This window comes from Coregonus lavaretus (assembly GCF_964263955.1).
Source record: "Coregonus lavaretus genome assembly, chromosome: 1".
NCBI lineage: Eukaryota > Metazoa > Chordata > Actinopteri > Salmoniformes > Salmonidae > Coregonus > Coregonus lavaretus.
The window spans coordinates 48,744,240-48,760,522 of record NC_139988.1 but is presented as its reverse complement, the minus strand read 5'-3'; the positions used below and the strand labels follow the sequence as shown (position 1 = coordinate 48,760,522).

The 16,283-nt window shown below is 43.5% G+C and overlaps 1 protein-coding gene across 3 annotated transcripts in view; it reads right to left on the bottom strand.

Annotated features, from left to right (window-relative positions):
- The window catches only part of LOC311130260 (Golgi-specific brefeldin A-resistance guanine nucleotide exchange factor 1-like), a 118,970-nt gene that overhangs the window by 89,215 nt on the left and 13,472 nt on the right, over nt 1–16,283 (bottom strand). The gene's annotated exons all lie outside the window — the stretch shown is intronic.

Sequence of the window (16,283 nt, the reverse complement as noted above, 5' to 3'; positions counted from 1 at the left end):
TCCTTGTAAATAATATTTTTTCCTTAACTGACTTGCCTAGTTAAATAAAGGTCATCAACTCATCCTTGACCGCTGGCCATGTCCCTTCCGTCTTCAAGAGAGCGAGAGTTGCACCCCTCAAAAAACCTACACTCGATCCCTCCGATGTCAACAACTACAGACCAGTATCCCTTCTTTCTTTTCTCTCCAAAACTCTTGAGCGTGCCATCTCTAGCCAACTCTCCTGCTATCTCTCTCAGAATGACCTTCTTGATCCAAACCAGTCAGGTTTCAAGACTGGTCATTCAACTGAGACTGCTCTTCTCTGTGTCACGGAGGCTCTCCGCACTGCTAAAGCGAACTCTCTCTCCTCTGCTCTTATCCTTCTAGACCTATCCGCTGCCTTTGATACTGTGAACCATCAGATCCTCCTCTCCACCCTCTCCGAGTTGGGCATCTCTGGCGCTGCTCACTCTTGGATTGCGTCCTACCTGACAGGTCGCTCCTACCAGGTGGCGTGGCGAGAATCTGTCTCTACACCACGTGCTCTCACCACTGGTGTCCCCCAGGGCTCAGTTCAAGGCCCTCTCCTATTCTCTCTATACACCAAGTCACTTGGCTCTGTCATATCCTCACATGGTCTCTCCTATCATTGCTACGCAGATGACACACAATTAATTTTCTCCTTTCCCCCTTCTGATAACCAGGTGGCGAATCGCATCTCTGCATGTCTGGCAGACATATCAGTGTGGATGTCGGATCACCACCTCAAGCTGAACCTCGGCAAGACGGAGCTGCTCTTCCTCCCGGGGAAGGACTGCCCACTCCATGATCTCGCCATCACGGTTGACAACTCCATTGTGTCCTCCTCCCAGAGTGCAAAGAACCTTGGTGTGACCCTGGACAACACCCTGTCGTTCTCTGCTAACATCAAAGCAGTTACCCGATCCTGCAGGTTCATGCTCTACAACATTCGCAGAGTACGACCCTACCTTACACAGAAAGCGGCACAGTTCCTAATCCAGGCACTTGTCATCTCCTGTCTGGATTACTGCAACTCGCTGTTGGCTGGGCTCCCTGCCTGTGCCATTAAACCCCTACAACTTATCCAGAACGCCGCAGCCCGTCTGGTGTTCGACCTTCCCAAGTTCTCTCATGTCACCCCACTCCTCCGCACACTCCACTGGCTTCCAGTTGAGGCTCGCATCTACTACAAGACCATGGTGCTTGCCTACGGAGCTGTGAGGGGAACGGCACCGCCTTACCTTCAGGCTCTGATCAGACCCTACACTCAAACGAGGGCACTACGTTCATTCACCTCTGGCCTGCTAGCCCCCCTACCTCTACGGAAGCACAGTTCCCGCTCAGCCCAGTCAAAGCTATTTGCTTCTCTGGCACCCCAATGGTGGAACAAGCTCCCCCACGACGCCAGGACAGCGGAGTCACTGACCACCTTCCGGAGACACTTGAAACCCTACCTCTTTAAGAAATACCTGGAATAGTATAAAGTAATCATTCTACCCCCCTCCATAAAATAAAAAAATTAAAGTGCTTGTCCCACTGGCTATCATAAGTTGAATGCACCAATTTGTAAGTCGCTCTGGATAAGAGCATCTGCTAAATGATGTAAATGTAAAATAAATAAAAAAATATATATATATATACATACACACACACACACACACACACACACACACACACACACACACACACACACTAAATAATATATGTGTGAAATTTGCTTTGATTTAGAATGGACCATTATAATGCACCTGTCTCGAAACAGGGGCAGGGGAAAAAATATATGTCATCTATGCACTTAAATAGCGAATGGAGGACGCTTTTCCCATGGTTCACTTCATGCTGTTGTAAAGATAAGCAATGTGCTTAATATTAGGAAAGTTGAGAAATATAGTAGGCCTAGCCTATAGAAAGCTGATGGGATCCTCCTCTTTTTAATAGAGGCCATCACTCTGTTTTCTCGCGCAATTATAGACTATATAAATGTTGCGCAACATGAGCTCATGGGCTCTCATGAAGTGCTTGATTAGATTTTCGATTAGATTTGCATTGATGTCAGAGTGATTAGAGGGACAATAGAGTGCTAAGTACCAGGCAGTTAGCAAGTTTGGTAGGCTACTAATGACCATCAGCAGCATCAGAGCTTGGAGAAGCCTAATTACTGTCACTAAACGATCAGGTGGAATTTGACTGCCTTCATGACCCGTGACCGCCGGTGTGGCGGTAATACAGCCACCGCAACAGCCCTACTCTCGCCCCCCCTCCGGTCTTGACTCTTACTCGATTTGCTCCAGTCTGGAATCGGTCTCGCTTTAGGTGGTCTTGAACACAACACTGGTATTTTTTAAGGATCTACTCTTCCTGGGGTCCAGCAACATTAAGGCAGTTATATACAATTAAAATATTACATTTACATTTTAGTCATTTAGCAGACGCTCTTATACAGAGCGACTTACAGTTAGTGCGTGTATACATTTTTCATACTGGCCCCCCGTGGGAATCGAACCCACAACCTTGGTGTTGCAAGCGCCATGCTCTACCAACTGAGCTACATTTTTCACAACACATTAAGTCTCTGCCCTCAGGCCACTACTCTACTATCACATAGTGCCATCGGAAAGTATTCAGACCCCTTGACTTCTTCCACATTTTGTTATGTTACAGCCTTATTCTAAAATTGATTTTTTTTTTTTTTTATCCTCAGCAAGCTACACACGATACCCCATAATGACAAAGCGAAAACAGGTTTATAGACATTTGAGCAAATGCATAAAAAAAAAAATGTATTTACATAAGTATTCAGCCCTTTGCTATGAGACTCAAAATTGAGCTCAGGTGCATCCTGTTTCCATTGATCATTCTTGAGATGTTTCTACAACTTGATTGCAGTCCACCTGTGATAAATTAAATTAAATTAATTGGACATGATTTGGAAAGGCACACACCTGTCTATATAAGGTCCCACAGTTGACAGTGCATGTCAGAGCAAAAACCAAGTTATGAGGACGAAGGAATTGTCCGTAGAGCTACGAGCCAGGATTGTGTCGAGGCACAGATCTGGGGAAGGGTACCAAAAAATGTCTGCAGCATTGAAGGTCCCCAAGAACACAGTGGCCTCCATCATTCTTAAAAATTGAAGATGTTTGGAACCACCAAGACTCTTCCTAGAGTTGGCCGCCCGGCCAAACTGAGCAATCGGGGGAGAAGGGCCTTGGTCAGGGAGGTGACCAAGAACCCGATGGTCACTCTGACAGAGCTCCAGAGTTCCTATGTGGAGATGGGAGAACCTTCCAGAAGGAAGCCACTCCTCAGTAAAATGCACATGACAGCCCACATGGAGTTTGCCAAAAGGCACCTAAAGAACTCTCAGACCATGAGGAACAAGATTCTCTGGTCTGATGAAACCAATATTGAACTCTTTGGCCTGAATGCCAAGCGTCACGTCTGGAGGAAACATGGCACCATCCCTACGGTGAAGCATGGTGGTGGCAGCATCATGCTATGGTGATGTTTTTCAGTGGCAGGGACTGGGAGACTAATCAGGATCGAGGCAAAGATGAACAGAGCAAAGTACAGAGAGATCCTTGATGAAAACCGGCTCCAGAGCGCTCAGGACCTCAGACTGGGGTGAAGGTTCACCTTCCAACAGGACAACGACCCTAAGCATACAGCCAAGACAAAGCAGGAGTGGCTTCGAGACAAGTCTCTGTATGTCCTTGAGTGGCCCAGCCAGAGCCCGGACTTGAACCCGTTCGAACATCCCTGGAGAGACCTGAAAATAGCTGTGCAGCAACGCTCCCCATCCAACCTGACAGAGCTTGAGAGGATCTGCAAAGAAGAATGGGAGAAACTCCCCAAATACAGGTTTACCAAGATTGTAGCCTCATACCCAAGAAGACTCAATGCTGTAATAGCTGCCAAAGGTGCTTCAACAAAGTACTGAGTAAAGGGTCTGAATACTTATGTAAATGTGATTTCAGTTTTTTATTTTAATAAATGTTCTACAAACCTGTTTTTGCTTTGTCATTATGGGGTATTGTTTGTAGATTGATGAGGACATTTTGTAATTTTATCCATTTTAGAATAAGGCTGTAACGTAACAAAATGTGGAAAAAGTCAAAGGGTCTGAATACTTTCCTAAGGCACTGTATCTACAATACAAAATCCATGTGTACGTGTGTAGAGTGCTTGTCTCATCATGTATGTGTGTGTCTGTACCTGTGTGTGTCTCTTCACAGTCCTCGCTGTTCCATAAGGTGTATTTTTATCTGTTTTTTAAATCTGATTCTACTGCTTGCATCAGTTACCTGATGTGGAATAGAGTTCCATGTAGCCATCACTCTATGTAGTACTGTGCGCCTCCCATAGTCCATTCTTAACTTGGGGATTGTGAAGTGACCTTTGGTGGCATGTCTTGTGGAGTATATGCATGGGTGTTCGAGCTGTGTGCTAGTTGTTTAAACAGACAACTCGGTGCATTCAGCATGTCAACACTTCTCACAAAAACAAGTAGTGATGAAGTCCATCTCTCCTCCACTTTGAGCCATGCGAGATTTACATGCCTAGTATTCATGTTAGCTCTCCATGTACATTTAAGGGCCAGTCGTGCTGCCCTGTTCTGAGCCAAAAAACTAAAACAGCAAGATACAGAAAAATAGTCGTCAGGGGCCTCCCGAGTGGCGCAGCATGGGGGTACAAATTACAAAGAAATTATAAAATAGTTGTCTCTTCTGGGAAATGTATTAGGTGTTCCAAAAGCATCAATACAGGAACTTACCAAATCTTCCTAGAATTTTTTTTTTTTTGTATTACTCCTAAATTAGTACCATTTAGGGATTGGGAATGAGGGTGACCTTGACTTATTTAGCAACATAATTTTGGGGGGGAATTCTATGTATCAATATATATATATATATATATGTGTGTGAGAATCACAGTTGGAAGCTGATGCACACAGCAATGCTTATCTAATTGGATCTGTGTATTAGAATGTTCGTGGTCACAGGGCCCTTATGGGGCGTAAAATAACAAGCATCTGTGTGAGGTGAGACCATGTGTGTGTGCGCGCGAATGTGTGTGTGAGGTGGGTGTGTGTGCGTGCGTCTGCAGGGAGGTTTATTAACACAGTCCATCAAGGCAGTATGGGATTCGTACTGTGATACCCAAGGCTTAAGACGTGAGCGCCACACAAGCAAGACAGTGCCTCCTCACAATACTAATATCGGCCCTTATTTTCTACAACAACAAAAAAATCCCATTCCACCAATAGCAGGGACACTTCCACAGCTAGTCAGGTGTGCAGTTTGATTTCTCCAGCTTTGCTGCCCTGCTGAGGAGATTATCCTGGCCACTAACAGACAGTGAATCAGTGGTCCACTGCTTTATTTCTGACTTTCCAATGTACCCTAGCCTTCCTGTAAGCAACTTGTGTCCACCGTTGATCAATTGAATACAATATTTCACACATTCTACTCAACATAACTTCCTATATGAGATGATAGTCTGTCAAAGGTGTTCGTGGTTGAGCCCCTATATTTGTCCATGCTGAGACTGTGACAAAGGTTTTCCAACCAGGCCTATAGCAGACCAACTCCATCAGAATGAAGAGGAAAACACTAATAGGGACTATGAATGATGTACTGTCCACATAACAGAACCCCTGACAAGACCAGCCAGCGCCTAACTACAGCCCCTGGCATCAACATGCTTAGCCTTATGTTGGTTTGTTTTCAGACTGTTAACCTTTCTTGGCATTTTTACATTTACGTCATTTAGCAGACGCTCTTATCCAGAGCGACTTACAGGAGCAATTAGGGTTAAGTGCCTTGCTTAAGGGCACATCGACAGATTTTTCACCTAGTCGGCTCGGGGATTACACAACGCTCTTACCCACTGAGCTACCTGCCGCCCCGCATGACCTGATAACCACAAGGTACCTTTCTGTTGCACTCCCTACGTGTTAACAATGCACACAACTTATAGAGACATGGTTCAACCTTAGGCTATATCGGAGGGAAAGAAAGCAGACAGAGATATTCAACTTCTACCAATGTTATTTTTGCTGGAAAAAGCTGTAGGCTAAACCAAATGAGCTGAAGATCTAGCTGATATAATCCCCAGCATTTGCATGGCGTAAATATTCATCTGGAAGATTGAATAGATGTACTATATAGACCTATATAATTTGAATCTACACATCAGAAACAATCTCAACACATTGTAGGTGAACTAGACTAGAGCACTTATCCCCTGTTTTACCAAGGCACCCCTGAGATTTATTGGGATTGTGATGAGCTAAAAGGACATTCCAGACACCCAACAGAAACGCAAATCACATCACGCTGGAAAGTGATCTGCTACAGAATGACTAATTAAAGGTGAAAAAATGCTCTCTGTGAGGCGCCACAGAATATAAACCGCCGCCACGCAAACACAATTCTAAAACGGTTTCAGCCTTGTGTCAGGCTATAAATAGGGACGTGCTCACTTACACATTGAAAGCAAATACTTGGCACCTCCAAAAATGTTCAATACCAGGTCATATTGTCAATCTGCAAAATATTGTCTGCCCCATCAAAGTGTCACCACATGCGGGCCCAGGTTGTTTTTAGAGAAGACCTCTAGTAGGGACGGGCGCAGGAAGCAGAGGTGTTGAAATGTCCCAAATCCCACCGTAATACCCCCTGCTTTATTAATATTCTCAGCTCCCAGTGTGGAGTCATTAAAGAATAATTGAACATGAAGCCTATTACCTCCAAGCTAAACAAAGGCAAGGGAGGTCCTGCTAGAGATCTGCCCCACACCGGGCCATTAAAACACAATCCAGGTAGTAGACTGGAAAACACTAAATCCTCAGCATTGGTTCACAGCTGACAACACACATTAGGTGGGCCTAGACCTGAACTCAACTGATCTACTCTAGAATCTGCGGGCCACCGATAAACCTGGAGGATAGAGGACACTGTAGGTTTGCTTAGACGTTGTCTGTAGGCTATACCCCCTGAAACGTATCAATGTTATCTTACCTGAATATAATCTACTGTTATTATGTAATCCTATTTGTCCCTCTTATGACATAATGCCTGAAGCGGTTAGAAACAGCTAAGAGGGTAAAAATCATATCTTGTTAAAAATCTATTTCTAGCATGTGTGTCAGGCCATCATTATTGCAGATGGCAAAAAGTAATTAGCCAGACATGTGTGCTTATCAATATTCTGCACTGCACCTTTCAAAACAAAAGCTGTGCATCAAAGTACATTTCCTTGCCTTTGCCCTTTAATGAGCAACATAGGATCAGAATAGTCGCACCAAACAGGTTCTACAGTAAATTGGTAGTTATTGATTGATGTCGGCTATTCGGTGACGAGAATATTTGTTATTCACATCCCTAGTGACTTCTTTTGAAGAACCATCGGAGAACTTCGTAGGACAAGTCATCGACAAGTGTTCGGAGGCAAACTTTCAGGAAGCAATGCTCTACTCCTATCCTCTCTTCTTTTGCTTAACCTTGCTGGCAGAAGGCCAAATGGTGTACCCCTGCCCCCCTCCTCTCTTTTGGGGCTCATGGGGGCTGTTTTTCTCTAGTCTTGCCCTCTGTTCCTGTCAGAACATCCGGATCCTCCACGCCACCCTCCCCCCAGCCGGTGCAGCCCCACAGTCCCAGGCCAATATGATTAATGGCCCTCTGCTGGGACTCTCCATCCACTCAGCACATTGTTGAGAGGCTCTGAAACAGGACAACAGTTGCATCCCCTCTTCACACTGGGCCTAAGCCCTGCCTGTCAGTCCCCGGTTAAAGCACTGTTAACTGGACAGATTTACAGCTACTAACCAGCACTAGGTGGAAGCCTGTCTTGGGAGAGGACCCCAATTAATCATGCCCATTTGATTGGTGCTTTTACAACGATGAACCAAAGGCCTACTGCACCCACAATGGCCCACATCTCAAAAACCACTGCTCTGGTGGTCATAAAGTCAGCTTGCATACAGTTTCCAAACATAAAATGTCCCATATAATGACTTTTGGTACTGTATTGAAGTTTCAACTTTCTATGACATATTGTGAAAGTTGTCCAATGTTTTGCCATTCCTTTGGCTTGACAGTGAACCGTTAAACTTCCCCAAGCACCCAATTATGAAAGCTGAGTACTGTTCCTAGAAAAGTTAACCCTTTCCCCATCCGGACTAGGGCATTAACCCTACGAGGGTGCTAAGCGTTCCACCTTTCCCGTGGACAGGAACAAATGAAAGGTTGGGAGAAGTAGCAGACAAGACACCATCTCTCTCTAATGGAAACCCCGGGTCTCAAGTTTTAGCCGCAATGGAAAGGAAGCCTTGTTCCTCAAGGGACAGCAGTTATAAATTCCTCACAGGGTCAAACACTTGCTGTACTTCAGGTCTGGGTCCACATGATGTTTCCCTGTGACATTCACAGTCAAAGAGTAAAAAGTTCCCCATACCTTTAAGTCCCCGGTTTAGCACAGTGGTGAATGAGAATCCACATGCTTTAAAGAGATGGGGATAAGCAAATATATAGGCAACTTTACAGAATGAATTTCAATAGCACACAACCATTTTATCGCATTGTATTATGGCATGGTGGTTCAGGTCTTCAAAATACCTATACTCAAGAAGAGTAGTGGATTGGGTGTTATAAATAGGCATAATATCAAGCATCAGGGAAATGACCAGGGTATTAATGGCTCTTACAACACCATCCTTAGAAATTACTTGCTTTTTGAATGAGCAATACAAATAACTTCAAAGCTAGGACTGAGAACATAACCCTCCCTTATCATAATCTCAGTGGTAAGCCCACAGCGTACTGGGGAAACACCAGGGACATGTAATGAAGTTCTCACAGGGGCTATTCCACAGGGTAAAATGCCTTCATGAGTAAACATATTTGCATACGTGACCGAGTGATATGAATTATGGCTCTTCTTACTTGGCATTTGCCGACTGCCTTCTGGCGGTTCAATTGGCTATGATATATGTGCGAATATCGGGTGGCAGAGGAGCGCAGGGGGCCTAAAGGGCACAGACTACGGCCCTCAGAGGCCCGGCCACAGCTGCATGAGCACAGCTGTGCAGCCAAGAAGGCACACACACGTGACCTTGAACTACGAGTGTGTGTGTGTGTGCGTTTCTACTTATTGATGGACGAGCCCGTACAATGAGGTACACGTGTGGAGTCGTAGGCATTTCATAGATAAAGTAAAGTAACACATACATAATGTTAATCTTTTAATAATGAACTAGGTATTTAAAAAATGGCTTCAAAAAAACTAACCAGCGGACCCTGATTTTAGCTTAAGACACTTTATACAATTATTTTCCGTCACAAAAATGTAATTTCTTCAGTATCCACTTCCCAATTACCATTAAAGGGATGAAATCATGAACATGAAGTGTTTTAGGCTAAAATAACATGATTCAAACGTGCTCCCTTGCCTAATTTTGCTACTCCTAGCAAAATTGTCTCTGCATTGTCCTTTGCTCAGAGGACAAGGAGGTAATTATTGAAAAGGTCAGTCTGCAAGTGATCAAATCATCGCTACGGCATTCACTCTACGCTTCCACTGCCCTGCCCCCTAATATCAACCACTGGTGCCTTTCTGGTGATTCCAGTCAATTAGAGGTGTGCTTGTGAATTTCGTTAGTGTTTGGAAAAAAGAGAAAGAGCTGTCAGTCAAAGGTCGCTCTGGCTTTAGATCTTGTGGGTGTCGGAATCTCTAAACCTGTATTTGTAGGAATAAAAATGAGGGGATTTAGGCTGACTGCTTTCTCTGCAGACCTGTCAAAAATCTGACCTTCACTGTAAAGGAAAGGGGGAGGAAGAAAAAAAAGATTTAAAGACTTAAAAAGCAGAGTCGGAGACTGACTTAGGTAGAGAAGATAGAAAAAAAAACACATATCTGAATGAATTGTGTTCACCCTGCTCTCTTCTTTCATACTTCTCAGAGGTATAGTAGACCACTGTTCAACCGATCATATAAATCCACAGAATTATTAAAACAGGGGATTGAGACAGATTTGTCTGTTTGATGTTAAACATAGATCATTTATAGAATACATGTCCTTCCCTGCATACGTCAGGGTAGATTCAATATACACATCAAAACAATGCTTTGCATTTTGGGATGTTGTAAAACATCCACTAACTATGGCTTCAATGAGCAGATATGGACAGCTCAACTTAATAGGCATTACCAAATATGTCACAGTTCCAATATTGTCACTATTAGTTGCTTGTTTGTAATTCCAGTGTAGTGCCGGGATTACCCAACACATGTCCACATGGTTACCTCTGTCATCACTTGTCTACTGACTGACCCAGATGTTCAATGACTAGTGGACAGCACTGGCAAACCATAGCTACAAAACCATGAGGCATTAAGGCAGACAAGGTCCCGAACCAGGCTTTGGCGTGAATATAGAACATTCAATTTGAACACGTAAGTACGATCTATAATGACCGCTGGAGAGACTTACAAAATGTCATACCCAAAAAACGGTCAATACCAACAAAATAGTATTTTGTTGCGGCGGTACTAGTGACTTTCGGTAAAGACTGAAACAGCAAAATATTTTTGTATTTTTATACATGTTTTATATATACAGTACCAGTCAAAAGTTTGGACACACCTACACATTCATGGGTTCTTCTTTATTTTTACTATTTTCTACATTGTAGAATAATAGTGAAGACATGCATTTCAATTAACAGGTGTGCCTTGTTAAAAGTTAATTTGTGGAATTTCTTTCCTTCTTTTAATGTGTTTGAGCCCATCAGTTGTTTTGTTATAAGGTATACAGAAGATAGCCCTATTTGGTAAAAGACCAAGTCCATATTATGGCAAGAACAGCTCAAATTACTTTAAGACATGAAGGTCAGTCAATCCGGAAAATATCAATAACTTTGAAAGTTTCTTCAAGTGCTGTCACAAAAACCATCAAGCGCTATGATGAAACTGGCTCTCATGAGAACCGCCACAGGAAAGAAAGACCCAGAGTTACCTCTGCTGCAGAGGATAAGTTCATTTGAATAACCGCACCTCAGATTGCAGCCCAAATAAATGCTTCACAGAGTTCAAGTAACAGACATCTCAACATCAACTGTTCAGAGGAGACTGTGTGAATCAGGCCTTCATGGTCGAATTGCTGCAAAGAAACAACTACGAAAGGACACCAATAAGAAGAAGAGACTTGCTTGGGCCAAGAAACACGAGCAATGGACATTAGACCGGTGGAAATCTGTCCTTTGGTATGATGAGTCCAAATATGAGATTTTTGGTTCCAACCGTCGTGTCTTTGTGAGACGCGGAGTAGGTGAACGGATGACCTCTGCATGTGTGGTTCCCACCGTGAAGCATGGAGGAGGATGTGTGATGGTGTGGGGGCGCTTTGCTGGTGACACTGTTGGGGATTTATTTAGAATTCAAGGCACACTTAACCAGCATGGCTACCACAACATTCTGCAGCGATACGCCATCCCATCTGGTTTGCGCTTAGTGGACTATCATTTGGTTTTCAACAGGACAATGACCTAACACACCTCCAGGCTGTGTAAGGGCTATTTGACCAAGAAGGAGTGCTGCATCAGAAGACCTGGCCTCCACAATCACCCAACCTCAACCCAATTAAGATGGTTTGGGATGAGTTGGACCGCAGAGTGAAGGAAAAGCAGCCAACAAGTGCTCAGCATATGTGGGAACTCCTTCAATTTTGTTGGAAAAGCATTCCAGGTGAAGCTGGTTGAGAGAATGCCAAGCGTGTGAATTTACATTACATTTACGTCATTTAGCAGACGCATTGAGCGACTTACAAATTGGTGCATTCACCTTATAGCCAGTGGGATAACCACTTTACAAAGTTTTTTTTTTTTTTTGGGGGGGGGGTAGAAGGATTACTTTATCCTATCCCAGGTATTCCTTAAAGAGGTGGGGTTTCAAATGTCTCCGGAAGGTGGTGAGTGACTCCGCTGTCCTGGCGTCGTGAGGGAGCTTGTTCCACCATTGGGGTGCCAGAGCAGCGAACAGTTTTGACTGGGCTGAGCGGGAACTGTGCTTCCGCAGAGGTATGGGAGCCAGCAGGCCAGAGGTGGATGAACGCAATGCCCTCGTTTGGGTGTAGGGACTGATCAGAGCCTGAAGGTACGGAGGTGCCATTCCCCTCACAGCTCCGTAGGCAAGCACCATGGTCTTGTAGCAGATGCGAGCTTCAACTGGAAGCCAGTGGAGTGTGCGGAGGAGCGGGGTGACGTGAGAGAACTTGGGAAGGTTGAACACCAGACGGGCTGCGGCATTCTGGATGAGTTGTAGGGGTTCTACTTTGAAGAATCTAAAATCTAAAATATATTTTGTTTAACACTTTTTTGGTTACTACATGATTCCATATGTGTTAATTCATAGTTTTGATGTCTTCACTATTATTCTACAATGTAGAAAATAGTTTTAAAAAATAAAGAAAAACCCTGGAATGAGTAGGTGTGTCCAAATTTGTGACTGGTCCTGAATAATGAACACGACATTTTAAATAGTAAGCAAGGCCAGTTTGGAAAGGCGTTGGCTAAATATAGACTCCTTGAGATCGTCAAGTACAAATAATTCCTCTCCAAGTCATGCTGTGATTTATTCGTTTTGGTAAGATATCTATTAAACAAAGGGGGAAAGTCTACCCTTTCATTGTTTGCAAACAAGCAGTTCAAATCTGAAGGCGCAGATGCAGATTGCAAATCTGTGGAAAGCACTCAATTATATGGGTCTAATGAGCTTAGTGATGGAAGATTAAGCATTTTAAGCAATACAAAACATCCCAACCCAAGAGGAGATACAGGGCCTACTTCCTCTGGGGAGAGTGACGTGGTAAGGTGGGGTGTCAGAGGGGTAAGGGATTGGCATGGCAAATGCTTAACCACTGGCAAAGGCTCCATAACTGTGTCCTCTTTGTTTAAAATAAAGAGAAACCCTCCTTCCAGAAGTTGTAGGAAAACTAAATTCAGAAAGAGACAACACTTCCTTTCCCAGAACAATATATAGCTCTGCTTGACAAGACTCCCTGCTAAATTTACCCAACTAAAATTGCAGACGATATACTTCCAGCTGTATTGTGCCATGGCACATGGCCCTGCCAATCACGCTGGCAGAACAGAAGGAGGAGAATAGAATAGAACAGAACAGAACAGAACCTTTAACAACGGGGAGAAAGTGGCTGAGAAACCTTTCAGGACTAATCCACATTTTGTTCACTGGTAGCTTTTGTTGTTAGAGGAGCTCAGATACAGTGTGAATGGAATTACTGGGCTTTCATTAAGCAGACAGCTGGGCCACTACAGCCCACCCGGAAGAATTCGTACAGAAATATTGGTTGGGTGGGTGTGGTGGCGGGGGACTTAGCTTGTGTTTGTATTGCCGCAAAACAAAAACACATTGATCAGTCTGTCAAACACAGAGTTGGGCTTTGGCCTGGTTATGTGATCGGCTTTCTATAGGCTTTCATCACTCACCAGGACATGGACATACTGTGTAAGAGAGCCAAATATCCACAAGATTGGGGGTTAAGGAGGCAATAACAGCTCTTTACCCTCCTACTGTTTGCCCATTGCAAATTTCATATCAAGCCTCATGAGTACCACAAAACAAGATGGAATAATAAATATTGTATAATCAAGTCAGTCTGCTCAAACACAAATGGAAGTCACGACTTTGGATAACAAAAAATATTCAGTCCATTAGAATAATATTCCAGCAGTCTAATATTCCAGAATGGCAACTTTAGCTAAACTTGTTCTGTAAACTAATCTAACTGGCAACCAAGAGCCTACATCAGTTACCTCTGTAGAATCAAAGTAGATGAACATAATATAACACTTGTTCCCCAATGCTAGCTCTGGACCACTAACAAGGCCTTTGGTGTTCTGGGAGGGGTGGGGGGGATGAAAAAGCGTGGCAGATTCCTCCCAGGCCCCTGGCGCAGCCGTGCCTGTCCATCTCGTGGCAGTGGCATTCCCTGAAGGAAGCGCTACGCCTGGAGGGGGCTGAGACCATGGCTGCAGCGTCCATGTGTTCCATCTCTCCACTAGCTGCTACTGCGGCTGCCAGGAATCCCATTGCAAAGGCATGACGACACAAAGGCTTGACCACAGAGTTAGCTCACCCGGGGACCATCAGCTAGCACCCCTCCATTAATACACACAACACAGCCACTCCAAATGATCAATCACTACAGATGGTGATCAGAGGGACAGGGGGAGGTGGAGAGAGGATGGGGGTCAGGGGTTCTAGTGGGGTTGTTGCATGCGAACCCTATATGGCACTAGAGATACCATAAACATTTACGAGAGATACCATTGACTGACCTACCGTAAATGTTTGAATAACTTGAACGCAACTTGCCATCCCATGCCTTAAAAAGTAAATTGATCAACTGATCAGTAGAGTAGGGAAAACTAAATCACTGCTGGACAAGAGAACTCAGGATAGCCAGAATAACCAGATTCCTAGTCTTTTCTGTCTATAATTTCCATAAACCGAAGATGACTTTTCTAACAATTAATTAATGAAGAGTTATGAGTAAAGCCATACATACACCACTCACAGTCTAAGCTGATTGCATGAACAGACTCACATGGCTGCCACCTGCTGACCTTAGCCATGACTTTCTCAATACAAACACACCTGTGAAGATACAATATCTTGTAGGCCCTCTAGAAGGGCACTTGAACAGAGGACTTCATACAACATTTGGCGTGTTATCCGTCGCTCAACATATTTGTAAACAAACAGATTGTTGAAAATGTAAATACAAAAACTCCATTGCTTTTTTGAGAATAAGGATATCAATTTACACTAGGATAACTTAGTAGGCAAGAGAAAAGTGAAATGTAAAGACTGACCAAAAATCAGATGAGTTTGTGTACTGTAATTCTGCCAAGAAACCTCAGATGTCACTGTAGTGGACTAGGCAGTGGACTAGACTAACCAACCTAGTAATGTGAAACAACCTCCTATATTCAGCAATGAGTATGAGATTAAACATATTCATATGCATCATGTTGGCACCAATTTCTGCACAGAATGCAATATGACATCACGGAATGTTTGTTGCCAACATGAAGGATAGTTTGCCAAACTCCGTAGGCCTATACTTCTGGACAAGGTTTATTCCACCAGCATAGTATATATCAAAACGAGCTGGATCGGATGTAGCGAACACGTTCTGAGAGAAAGTTGCCCTCAGATGAACACCTACGGGAAAGCACAAGCGAGGCAGGCCAAAGACAAAGTGACAATGGACAGTGGTGGCTGAGCTGGAAGAGAGGAGTCTCACGGGACAGGGCACAAACTGTGGTCTAAGACTCCAGTTGAAGATTGTTGCGGCATTATGTCCAACCCGGAATAAAGAGGACTAAGAATAAAGTATAAAACATTCTTATGTCTATGTACAAGGAGAAAATTGCCCTGCAGAGAAAATCTATTTGATAGAAGTAGTATATATTATCAACAAAGTATGGTCACAACCAAAACCCATCAAGGAAACATAACTATTGTGAAGGGATGAATGCTCATCTTTAAAATTATAATTACAACAATATTGAGAAATTCAAGGAAATCCAATCGTGTGTTGTGAGAAGAACTCCAAGGTACCAGTGTCTTTAAGCGTTGTGCATCTTCCCCTCCTTGAGTAGAGAAGAACACTTGCACAACTCAGTTTAACATTTACCTTCGCCATCTTGGATAAAAGATGAACAAACAGTGATGTTTCAATGGGACTTTAAAATTATTAAGCTGAGTAGTTCCCTGCAGTAAGACATTGGGAGAGATAATATTGACAAACATGAAAGGCCAGCCCATTTCTCTGTGGAAATCTGCTGCACACCTGATTAAATATGTTCTTACTCTTCAGGCAGGAGAAGGCACTTTGTGATAACAATCTGAATGTGTTTAGCCTCAAGGTCCCGACTGACTGAGGTTTATCCATGTAATGTATTGGCCATGTAAATATGGCTTTCATTTTAAGCTGGTCTTCGTCCATGGACAATGATAGTCGTTCTAGTATATTGAACAATTGCTATAAACTTAAAATACTTTCATGTGTTATCATATCCTCTGTATCTGCATAATAATGTATGTATGAAATTTAGAAATGGTGACCTATGGGTCACCTATACAGAGAAGATTTGCAAAGAGGGTTAGTCAGGAATTAGTAAAGGAGACTCTGCTGCAGGTATCTATTTGTCTGTGGGATGACAATTTAGAGATAAGGACTTACCTTAGATACC